Here is a 12562-nt window from a genome sequence, read left to right on the forward strand (position 1 = left end):
CATTGCGTGTGAATGCACTCAAGCACGTACACACTTATTACTTTGAGACTTGATGAATGATGTGTATTAGGTGCTTTTTGTCTTACCACTTCTTTATTTACTTGCTGAATTTCTGACAAATAAAATTTTATTTAAAATTTCAAGAAGGTTCGGAATAACCATAAAGAAACAAGCCTTTCATGCTTTTGCTCTGTTTGTCTGCCTTTTCGCCTTTATATTCTCACAATAGGTAGACCCCATTAACACATTTGAATGAAATTTGTCAGAGGTGGAGGTCTCAGAGAAAAGTTCCATCAAGTTTATTAAAATTTGCTGCGTTGTATAGTCAAGATCCTAATTAGTGTTTCTGTTATGAAAAAAGGTTGTAATACAGTTCAGTAGTTATCTACTGGGGATGCATGCGTGTGTGTGTGTGTGCGCGCGTGTTCAATTTTCTCCATTTTTTTCCTGAATGGTTGGTTAGCACATACTCAGAACCATCCACAATGTATTGACTTTTTTCCCACTGGTAATAAAAGAGCATGGGAGGAAGATGAAGGTATATGGAAGAGAGTTAACAGACACAGGAATGAACTTGAAGGTGTGGTGGACTTCAAGGATGTGACAATGTGAAGGTACTCTGGGGGCTTGGGAAAAGGGAGAAGAAAGGGGACAAATGGAGATGTTAGCAGGAGGATTTAGTGGTGGAGGACATGCACCTGGAAGAAATCAGATGTCGTTTATTTCAATCTGGCACCCACCAGACTCTTTGTTTCATTTCTCAGGGAACTCCCATCCTGAAACCTCCAGGCATTTTGGCAGCTATTCTGCCATTGGTATTCTCACAATGTCTGAAGTTTCTAGGCAAGAACTCTCTTTTGCTAATTGCTGTGTATACTAAAAGTCTGAAGGCAAGGAGTCTTTGAGTCAAAGCGAAGATAAGACATACAGACCAGAGCACAGAGTCTGAAAATGACTTTGCTGAAGTCTTATGGAGTGTGGGACTAATAACTGTACAAGGAATGCCAAATTCATATTTGTCTCATTTGAGCCATGTTAAGTATTTTATATTGGTCAAATCACATGGAACTGGTTGGTTTTTACTAGAGAGAGGTGCCTGAATGACTTAGCTGTTGAATTTTTCTTCAACTCTGTTTGGGCTCTACTTCCTGCATATTCAAAGGTATTAATTTTACTTACTGAGAAACATTTTATAGGTCAATGAAATTTTACACAAATATTGCAGAATAGCGACTGAGTGAAAATTTGTTATGATTATTCATGTTTATGTTTGGTGGCTAATCCTACGGGCCACACACAAGCACTGCCACGAAACCTATGTACTGAATTATAACAGCTTGGAGCTCTGACCTCAAGTACTGGTAGTGAGCAGGTTTCATGAAAAAAAAAAAGAAGTCTACTAATAAGGTGCACAAAATTAAATGAGGTGCACAATTAAGTCCATTAAAAGCTTTCCAAGAGTCCACTTAGACCACATCTATATCAGAAAATTGAAGAATTGTTGGAAATATTTTCAGGCACTGGAATGTGATTGTCCATATTCTTACACTGCTAGATGATGTAATACATTACATGATCCCTTTCAGCATTTTGTCCATGCCAACTAATACTCTCCAAAATTTATATCCAGGTGTGGTTCAGAGACTGATCTAGAAACCTTTTGCAGGAGGCAGTTTTCAGGTAGCCAGCCTATTTTGGGGGTCTGAGAGAGACTGCAAGCCAGTCATTTGGTGCCAGTTGATTTTAGTGCCAGAGAACATTCCTGGGCACGTGTATGCGCTCTATTTGTATCAGTCTAGTTGTGTTTTGGGTGTGTCTGGCTCAGATGCTTAATCAAGTTGCTAGGATTGGGGACAGAGGTTAAGTTTTCCCCAGCTCAAATTTACCTTTGTAGCCCCCTGTAGAAAGGGGCAAGGTCTGTTTTCCTAGTATCATACAACAAATTTCTTTTTTAGAACAGGATATTCACAATGTCCTTCATGGCTTCTGTTAGCTGTTCTGGCAGCTTCCCAGCTTTTCCTACAGTCTCCACTTCGCTGTGCATCGGGAGAATCCTGCAGTCTCTGCTGTGTGGGAACAGAAGAAGTAGAAGATTTGTAGTCCCCCTAAGTAAAAAAGCTATTGAAGAGCTGCTGCAATCGTGGAGAGAGGACTTGGTAACCCAGGCAATCCATCTGAGGCCTCTGTTCCTAAATTCAGGGGGGGGAAAACATGATCTGTTTTTCCTCAAGTCACAGAATTTCAAAAAAGAGACTTAATTCAATTAACAAGTCAACTTGAAACACCCACCAAAGACTTCTTGCTACCAAGACAAATGGTTAAGGGAAACAGAGGTTTTGAGTAACTCCATGCTTTGTAAGCAGACCAGGTTTATGCTTGTGCATGGTAGACATACTAATTTCTAAAATACAGCACTTTGGGAAAAGTTAGCCTAACACATTTTGCAGCTGAAAGTAATTAATTAGCATAATTATTATTTTTGAGACAGATAAATACAGGGAATAGTGAAATGAAACTCAGATTTTTTTGGAATTACCTGTGATTTTGCATTTTCAGTGGTTACCCAATGTCTTAAGATTTGTGTTTAAACCTGTAACCACCATAGCTACTGATTTGCCTTTTGAATATTTGTCATCTGTGAAAACAAGGGCAGGTGTCTTAAGTTGGCCATCTAAAGCTTTAACCAGTAGACCTTCCTACATCTCTACATTAGACTTGAAGCAAACGAGTTGTGACTGAGGTAAAAAAGATCCTCTAATTGTTTTGCAGATGTTTTTTCAGTATCAATGCATGTTTTCTTTCTGTGTTCTCAGCTTACATTTCATGTTGGTGGTCCCCTTTCAAACTGTTTTTCTTCTCATTAACTCTGTGTCAATATAAAACACAAACAAAGTCAGAGGAAGATCTTTTTGTTGAGAACCATTGCCAGCACCTACCCCTCTCCCACTATGCTCCAACTGCCCTGTAACTGAAGTCTGTCTGAGCAGGCTGAGTTCAGAAAAGGATGCAAGAGAATGTTGCACTCAAAGGAATTAAGGTGGGATTTTTTTGTTTTGTTTTTCTTTTTCCTGTTGCTCTAAACTGCCCAATCAGTAGAGGAAAAGATCCAAAACTTCACAGCAATGTGCAAGGGGAGGCTTAAAATCTCATTCCCAAAGAAGCCGATTTATCTTTCGTGGTTTCAGGATTTTTTTTTCCTCTTCTCCTCCTGCTATGCCTAAATTTGGCCTTCTAATAACATTTTTATAATATACCATTACACAAAGAACACAGCAAAAGCCCATTCAGCTCAAGCCCAGCTGCTTGTAAAGGCTGGATGAATGAGCTGTTTTTTCTTCACACTCTGCTCAGTGTGTTTCTCAACACCTCTGAATTTAGGTTGGTTTTTTGTTTTTTTTTTTTTTTGAAGGAGGAATTGGGACAGGATTTTCCTTTTCATTTTATAGGTCAGTTACCTTTCATCAGCTCTGCTCCAGAAGTGTGAGGAAGCATCTCTCGAGCTCAGTATTTGGTGATCGAACAAGCCTTTTAAGGTATATTGCAGTCTTTTGTAAGTTCACCAGAGGAATTCACCTGAAGGATGTAATTTTCGTTAGTCCTGTTTGTAGCAAGAGGACAAAATGCGGGCATCTTTGATACATTCAGATATTATACTAAGAGGAAACTACCAGAGATCAAATCACGTGCCTGTACATAGGCATGCGGTACGTTTTGGATGCTATAGTATATCCTCCGTAATGCATGTCTTCTGTAGTCCTTCATCATATCCATGATTCCCAAGAGGATGTGTTTGCTACTGTAGGAGGTCAAATAAGGTACTATGTCTATGTTTTAGGCACCTGAGCCATTTCAGTGGTGTGGGAAGGTCAGCCTAGGGTGCGTAAACAGAATATGCTCAGCCACAGAATCCCCTGTACACATTTGGTTATATAGTTTAGCCTACTACAAAACTATAGTTTCCCAGGAGCAAGGAGGGAGCCAAAGGAATTGCTCAGCACCTCTGTAGGAGCAGAGATAATGCACACCAACGTTCTTCCATGTGGAAAGAGAAAAGCTGTTATTGGCGTGGTGATGGTGAATAAGGAATGATTGTGTACTCTTTCATTGAATGTCTTCTGCTTCTAGTAAATTACCAAGAGGCAAATTGAAACAATTGAAACAAGGTACTTTGCGCACAAAGCAGAAGCTATGTAACCTGTGGCCACAGGATGCTGTGGACGATAAAATTTACACAGCTTCAGGGAGAGTTGAACTGAATGAATTCATGGAGGAAAAATCCATCTTGGGCTGTTCAAGGTACTGACGATAGTTCAGGTGGACAGTGAAGAAAAGATAGCAGGAATTGGGGTACTTGTCCTCTCCTTAAGCTGTTCCTAGGCACTGCTCTGAGTTCCTGGCAAAGAAAAACACCAGGTGAGATGGATTTCCTTATTTTCTTAAAGCTGTGTCCAAAAGAAAAATTACATTTTGAAAGTCAAAATGTTTCATTTCCACTTGCCAACTTAAATCTGATTTGTTTTACAACTGAGTCAACTTCAGTCTTCGGAAAACATTAAAAAAAGGTTTTATTTCACAGCAAATGAAACATTCTGTGTTTTCTTCAAGTGGGGTTTTTTGGATTTTTTTTTTCCCCTTTTGGAAAGCAAAACTGAGATTTTTGTGTTGGGGTGACATGAAACTTCTCTTTTTCTTTCTTGACCCCCCCAAAATTGGTTATATTCATGCAGCTGTCCTTGAGAAAAGAGCTGCCTTTTTTTCCCATGCTATCAAATTTGCTATTAAAACAAAACAAAGAAATAATAGCAATGGCCTAGAGAAATAGTCATGGAACACTGGAAACCAAAAGGGGAACCTTGCCAATTGCAGTCTGTTTTCAACCTCGAGGGGGATGAGGGGGTGAATATTGTTGTATAGTTTGCTAAGTCACTTGTAAAGCACTTTGGATTCCTCCAGGATGAAAGGCATTATGTGAACACAAGTTGTTGTTATTAGGACTTGTGAAATGTGAAGACATTATTAAAGGTTGTGGTCAAATTTCTCTAGACAAAAAGAAATTCCCCCATTGGTTTTGCTCACTCCAATTGGATGTTTACAAGGTGCTTGTAGCTGGCTGATTCCCTCCTCAGCGCTAAACCCCATTTCAGTGGTCATGTTCCTTTTCGTTGGCAGAATGTTATTTAATTTCTCGGAAATGAGTTTTACTGGGCAGTTCCCAGTGCTGCTGGATGTCAGACACCCTGTCTTAATCACCATTCTCTATTGATGTTTCTTCTCTTGCCCTTGAGGGACAAAGCTGGACACTTCTTCATGGCTGAAGTTTTGCCATATAGGAACATTAGTATCTGAGGTGAGAACGACCCTAAGGCAGACCTTTCACATCATCTTTCCTAGCATGTAGTAATCCATGAGGTGGGGCAAAGACAGTGGCACCAGCTTGTTCTCCTCAGGCTGCAGATACAACCTATAGATTGAATCAGAAGAATTAAATTCACCTGCTCTCCTTCTTTCTGCATCCCATTTCTGCCGAAGAGACAAATGCTTCTGTTCAGGATACTTGATTTGGTGTATGGTAACCTTTCGTCTACTTGCCAAGCATTCCCGTTACACCAAACTTCTTCCTGCCCTTGTCTCCATCCCAGGCTTTAGACCGACGGTGTGGTTGACACTCTGACAGCCCTTCTTTGAAAATTACCTCCAACACAGAAGATAAAGGGCCTGGATTCGGTCCATGTTTACCTGGAGAGTCACACATTTAATAGTAAATACCACAGAGATAATGTACTGGTAAGTTTTACAAGCAAATTCACCCAGCAGCTAGTTTGTGGTTTCTGGCATCTGCCCAAAGCTGCTCTCCCAGAGGGTCACAACATGTGAAGAGAAAGGGACGAGTTAGCATCCATTTTATGTGCCTGGCTGGGAGGGCAAAGGGATGGGTATGACTTACAGGTGGGGAAAGGGAGGACTGCTTTGCTGCATCAATTCAGGGAGACTGGGGAGAAGAGAGCTGGGCTGAGCTTTCACACTTATGTATCGCTAGGATCTCCAGATACTGGAACAGTGAATGGAGGGACTCTTCTGATACTCTTACCAGCCCCCCGGTAACTTGCTGGATGCACCTAGAAATTGCTGTGTATGTTGCCCTAATGAAATCATTCTGCCTGTCTTTGCACTGTCAGTTTTTATAATTTTAGGAAGATGAGCACAGTCAAGAAGCCTCCTGTCTCCTTAAAGCGCAAATTGCTCGAAATGGAGCAGCAGCCCAGAAGACAAAACTGGCCTTTGCACATTTTCCAATCTGCTGGCAATGACTTCAGTGCATCCCCTCACAAATGTGCAGCAGGTGCCATGGGTTTCTAAAGGAATTGTGCAAAAGGGCCAGCAGATTGGGAAGTACACAGGGATCCTTGTTTTATCTGTTTCAGCAGAGGGAGAAGCAAATCTGTTGTTGCCTCCTGCCCCAGGGTGTGACATTTTGCCAAACCTGGGGCAAGCTAAAGGCTGCTGAAGCAGAGGCCCCAACAAATGTCACTGTGGTCTTCTGTGCATCCACCTCCCTCTTTGAAAGCGCCGGCTGTCCATCCACGGAAGCAGTGATGCTTCCCTTGCCTGGTATCCCATCCCTTTCTTCCAAAGTTGAAATGATCTAGCATGAAGAGTAGGGAAATGGATTGACTCCAGGGTAGAAAGGTGGCTGGTGGGTGAAGAAGCGGAAGGGGCTTTAGGAAAGGCTCATACTCTAAACTGATTTAAACTGCTGTTCTAGGTTCTTTGAGGTAGAGATTCAACGAACTCCTACCATCTTTGAATGCAAGCACTTTAGGCTATTTTAAGCTTCCGCCAAAGGAATAACAGAGCAGCATGTAAAACTTTCTCAGCTGACACTCAGGGGAGGGGAAGCTGCAAGTAAGGAAGAAAAAGCCTTTGAGAATTCCTACCTTCTCCACTTTGAGCCACCTCTGGGGTTGAATTGCATGACCCACTGTGCTCCTTGCATAGCTGTGGAAAGACCCCTGAGGTACTTCATGGAGACTTCCAGTCAGCATCTGTCTAGGAAGATGGGTGCTCTGCACAAAGATTGCCCCTCTCAGAAGGGGAGGAGGTGATCACTAATACCTTGCTTTGCATTTGCACACTTCAATCAAGAATTAACAGGGGATAAACCCTAATCAGCTCCTGGCCTGCAATTAAGTCTCTACATCCCTTTAGATTGTTAGAGTCTTGAAGGAACCTTCCTCTGCTTTGGTTTGCCTTTCTTAGAGGACTCCAGCTTTGTGGTTGCTCCAGGAAGTCAAGAAATGGACCTCTAGGGCACCTTTATGAGTACAGAGATGACTGAGAAACCAGACCTGAAGGATTCCTGTCAATGCCAGATAGGTAGAAAGATATTGCATGCATTGCTGTGTGTGGTATGCAAAGTATACACTGAAAACATAGTAAGCTGCATTGTCATCCATGTGAGAATGTGCTTTTCTTCAGACTACTTCCCACAGTCTTGTCTGCAAGAAACTTACTGTAGAGAAAAAGGATCATCATAACATTAAAACAAAAAATCAGAAAAGGCAATGAGAAACAAACCCAAATTCTGAAGAAAATCCACAAAGATTCATTCCATTTCTTCACTTGTTGCTCTTGAGAGTGATGCTCAAGCTAATGCAGACCTCCCAGTCCCATTTGCATTTGATATGACAAATCTAGGGTTGTGACAGGTGTATTTTAGACACCCATTTCCAGGACTTCTTAGAAATCAGAATGGGATGCCGCCACCAAGCAACAACGGTTCGTGAATGTGTAGACTTTTACTAAATTAGAATATATGAGGTTTTATACCACTCTGTCCCTGAATTCAGTTGCTTAGAAAATGGAGGAATATACTTTCTTTTAGCTCCATTTATATTTAGGAGAGCTTTGTCCATGTGTTCACATTGGTCTGACTAAGAATGGAACACGTAATTAAAAAAAACCCCAAACATCCAACAATAAATAAGTAGACTCCAATTCAGAAAATTAATCACCTGTGTAATTTCATCCTAATGATTAGTCCTGTATAAGAAGTTAAGTGAGTGCTTAAACATGGGATTAATACCTCAGCTGTAATATCTACATGGCTTAGTTAATGACATTTCACTGAGTTAGGGCTCAGGCTAGCCCCTAATTCCTGGTTCAGCAAGCATAAGGTTTCTCAGCCTCCTTAGGTCACAACCCCTTTCTAGAAGTCAATCATTTTTGTGACTCCTCATAAAAGTAAGAGTGAAAAATCTGCTGGTGATAACATGGTGAAGTCTTTCTAATGTGTTTGTGCTCAGGTTTTCTGAGATCTTGGCAGGGAATATTTGACCTTGGAGATGAAGGTGGTACAGGGAGGAGAATAGCAAGATTTTCTTGGCCTTGGATTGTAATAACATTTCAATGCCTCACAAACCCCCTTGATTGCCTTTCTGACCCCTCACTCCCTTCTCCTCCCCTATCTACCCTGGTTTTGCAATGCACAAGTTGAGAAACATTTGTTACGAAGGCAGCTAACCTCAGTGCAATGGTTTCAAGGGGTAGAGAATTGACTGCTTTGTAGCGGTGAAATGCTTGACGCTCCCTGCTAGAAAAACACAAAACAAAACCAGGGTGCTTCATCTCTAGTCTAGATTGGCCAAAGCAGTAGGGAGGGGAGGGGGAGGAGGAGGAGGAGGGAGGTGGTAAAAATCCAGGCTGTGCCTGTGCCTCTATTAACTGAAGTAAGGAGTCCTCAGATATTGTCCTTATGCCCCATGTTCTCCTCTGCATCCTATGGGATCAAGTCACAATGTAGGAAAAGAAACTAGCATTCCTTTTACTTTAAAGCAGGTTTTCCAGATTTCACATCATTCTTGGACATTATACTTTCATGGTCATTATTAAAATATGGGTATCAGAGCTGAACTCCAGATCTCAGTCAAAGTCTTCCTAAAGCAATACATGAAACTAATTTGGGTTTCCTAATCCTAACTGGCATTTCATAGTATAGTGTTGTGCTTTTATAACATGAATGATATGTGTTTATGCTGGCCAGCTACCCAAGTCACTCTGTTAGGCTCTCTATAAATGGCAATATAATTGGGAGAACATGTTTACAAACTCTCTTCACACCTCTGACTGGTTCCAGCTCTGCCTCACTCCGAGGGCTTCCATTTTGCTGAAACAGCCCGGCAAGAACATTTGCTCACTTAAGAGCCAAGAGTTTTAACTCAGTTTTGGAACACACAGATTGCCTGAATGTGATGGGGTTTCTCTGACCTCGCTGCCCTGATGCTCAATCCTCTGTCTAACCTTAATAGTGTTGTATCCGAGGGGTAGAAAAGAGCCAACAGCTCCATTTTTGACGGTGCCCACATGCCCTCTCAGAGGAACTTGCTCAGACTTAGAGAGGAAATCTATTAGCAAAACCAGGACCCAAACCTGGGTTTCCAAATTCCAAAGTCCATCCTAAAAGCAAGGCCACCTTTTCTTTCCTGTTCTTTATCAGCAGGAGCAGTAGCCCCATGGTGATTCTGCATGCAGGTTATTCAGCCTCGCAGCTTGCAGTTTTCCATTTCATTTCCACACAACAGTACTGTACAAAGACACTTCCTAGTTTAGTGGCTAGCTCTGATTTGCAATTAGCTGGTGCTATTCAGACAGCATTTATGTGGCACTGGGGTTTTTCTGTGATATGGTTTCCACGTCTACATTCTGCAGGTCACCGAAGGTTTTATGAGCTCATACCTGTACTGCATTTCTCAGCTGTGACTCACGAGCAATCGGCAAGCTTATTCACTCCCAGAACACCATTTTACATTTGGAAACCTCCTTAGCTGTAAATACGTCTGAAGGTTACTGTGGATGCGTCAGTCAGTGACCTGTCAGGACAGATGTTTACAACTATTTTCTCAGCAAATATAGCCCAAGAGCTGCAGTAAAGAATATGAATAATTTCAGTGCCCAGTTTATCATTTAGGGTAACAGAATCAGCAACATTAGTCTTGGAAACTATTGGTTAAAGCTAACTTGGCCATTTGAATATCCATAAAAGCATGCAAGATTTGAAGGAAATTATTTTCTTGGTCATTTGTAAGCAAGCAAGAAAATATTTGTCACTTCACTTATGCAGTAGCTTTGTGGCCACTGTCACACCTCTGGATTTTCATTAGCATACATTGAAGTAGTCTGTTAAAGCCTGGAATGCACTGTAATACATTTTATCAGAACATGGTAGAAGTATTGTGAAAACCTCCAAAAATATCTGCCCCTAGTTGAGTGTGAGTGGCCGATGTGACCACACTGTAAATCTTAAAGCTGAAAATGACTAACATGTCTCTGCTTTTCACCTGTAAACATCTTCCTGGTAGACTAAAGTAACCACACTTTTCAGTTTGAAATTTCAGGAGGGTATTTAGTTGTTTGGTACCTTGAATATTGATGGAAAGAATATCATAAACACTTCTTTTAAATACTCTCCCCTGTTTTGCTTGGAATTTGAGATGTTATTTAGGGTATTATTACTATTATTATTAATATTATTTATTATTATTTGCTTTATCACACAGTTTATATTGAGTACCAATTTCTTTTCAAGATCCAATCATACACTGAGTTTCTTAAAACATGAATGCAGAATTCATAAATTAAGTTCATACTCTGTGGTACACTTTACCTGTTTTGCTTCCGTTTGGGGTAGAGCTTGGTTAGTTTATTTTGGATGTTCTTCACTACTGTCAGTGATGAGGGCACATGTGCAAAGGATCTTGTGCAAATGTGATTCTGAGTTTTACTCCTAAAGCTATTTAAAAGATGGGAAAACTGAGGCAGAGAGCAATTCACTTGTCCACCATCACATGTATAATTATTGCTGAGGATGTGAAATAGAACCAGAGCTTCTGAAATGAAAATATGTTATATACTTATGGAAGGGGATCACATAAAACCTAGGTCTTATAATTCCCTGCTTGGGAAACAACTAGGTAAAATACTGAGGTTTACTTTATTTTTGGCACTCTTGGTAGTTGTGGGGCTGCAGTTAAAGGCTGATGAAATGTTTACTGCTGCTTCCCTGTTTATTTGTGTCTGTTACTCTTCATGCTGGACTCCCTTGTACGTAAATTCTCTCATCTGTGTTTGCCCAGAGCAAGGAGATTTTGACCCAAGACTAAGGCATGCTAGAAGCTACAATACTGTGAAAAGTTTTCAAGAGGTCATCATCATTGCTTTTCCAGCCACACTGCACCTTTATAATAAGCTGTCTTCTGAAGTCTTTTCTGAACTCTTGAATGTCTTCCAGCCTGTTTCTTATGGGTGCGAAACCTGATCAGTGTTGGTGTCTCTGTACAAAGCAATGTACAGCACTGGTGAAAAGCCCATAGGCTTTTGATGTGCTTTTTCTCAGCTGGGCTCTTTGACAACAGGAGGGTCAGAAGTTTAACTTCAGTTTGGCTCCACGGAAGGCAAAGAAGGACTTTAGCATCAGTTGGTTTCCAGATTGAACAAGACCCCTTGAATACATCATACCGTATTGTTTTTTGAGAAACTCAAATAATTTTAGTGTGCATTTCAGCAAGCAGTTTCTGTCCACCCTTCAAACCCTTCTCCACCAGACCTGACTCTCCTCAAACATGCCCGCCTTTGAAATTAAAGATGTCACCCACCTACCTAACTGCTGATCAGTGTCAACCATAGTATTTTTCACATGGGGGAGGATATTTCAACTGAAAGCTCATGAAGTTTTTCCATAAAAGCACAGCAACAGGAATCATGTATGGTTTGGTGCAATGGTGATCAGGCTCTTCCAGAGCCCAGATCCAAGTCATCATTGCACCATGCTTATATATTAGAGTGGCAAATGGCTCAGTGTGGCAGTAGCCATAGGAGCACAGCAGGCTCTTGTGGGATGGCTGTGCAACACAGGGGTCATGGCCCATGTAGTTTGAAGTCATGGAATCACGGGGTTTTAGGGTTCTTGGGTTTCAAATAAGACAGAGTCACAAGGCCTTAGGACCAGCCAAAGAACAATCAGTGCTTTTTCAGATTACAGAGGGTAGATTCACCAGCCTGTTCAGTTAAGAGGGCTTCTGGGGTCAATCAAAGTTCAGTTAGAGCAAACTCAACCGTGTCTGATTTTATGCATGTCCCTAATGTGCTTTTAAGGAAAGCAAATATCGCAGCCATTTTCCACCTCAGCTTTATTGTCTTAATTATTTATCCCTCTCTTGAGCTGTTGCTGGTGCAGAAGCTGGAAATCTTGTGCAGGTGCAGACTTACCTATTAAAACACAGGGTTCATTACTCCTGTGGCCCACGTGTTGGCTAACCAGATGTTTCTCCATCCCTCTATTACTCCATACTGTTCCCTTATGGTTTTATGAAGGTAAATGAACTTTCAGGACAGAAACTTAGCCGTGCTCCAGAGATCTGTCCTGGATGGAGACATATCTAACACAGCATACTGCAGAAAGCTGAATAATCATGCAAGTCCTTCAGGGAAAAAGAGCAAAGATGCTGCATACTTCTACAGCTTCAGTTTAGACTACAGCAAATGGGAATGGAGGCTGGGACATCTTTTT

Source organism: Harpia harpyja, chromosome 7 (assembly GCF_026419915.1).
Source record: "Harpia harpyja isolate bHarHar1 chromosome 7, bHarHar1 primary haplotype, whole genome shotgun sequence".
In the NCBI taxonomy this organism is placed as follows: Eukaryota; Metazoa; Chordata; class Aves; order Accipitriformes; family Accipitridae; genus Harpia; species Harpia harpyja.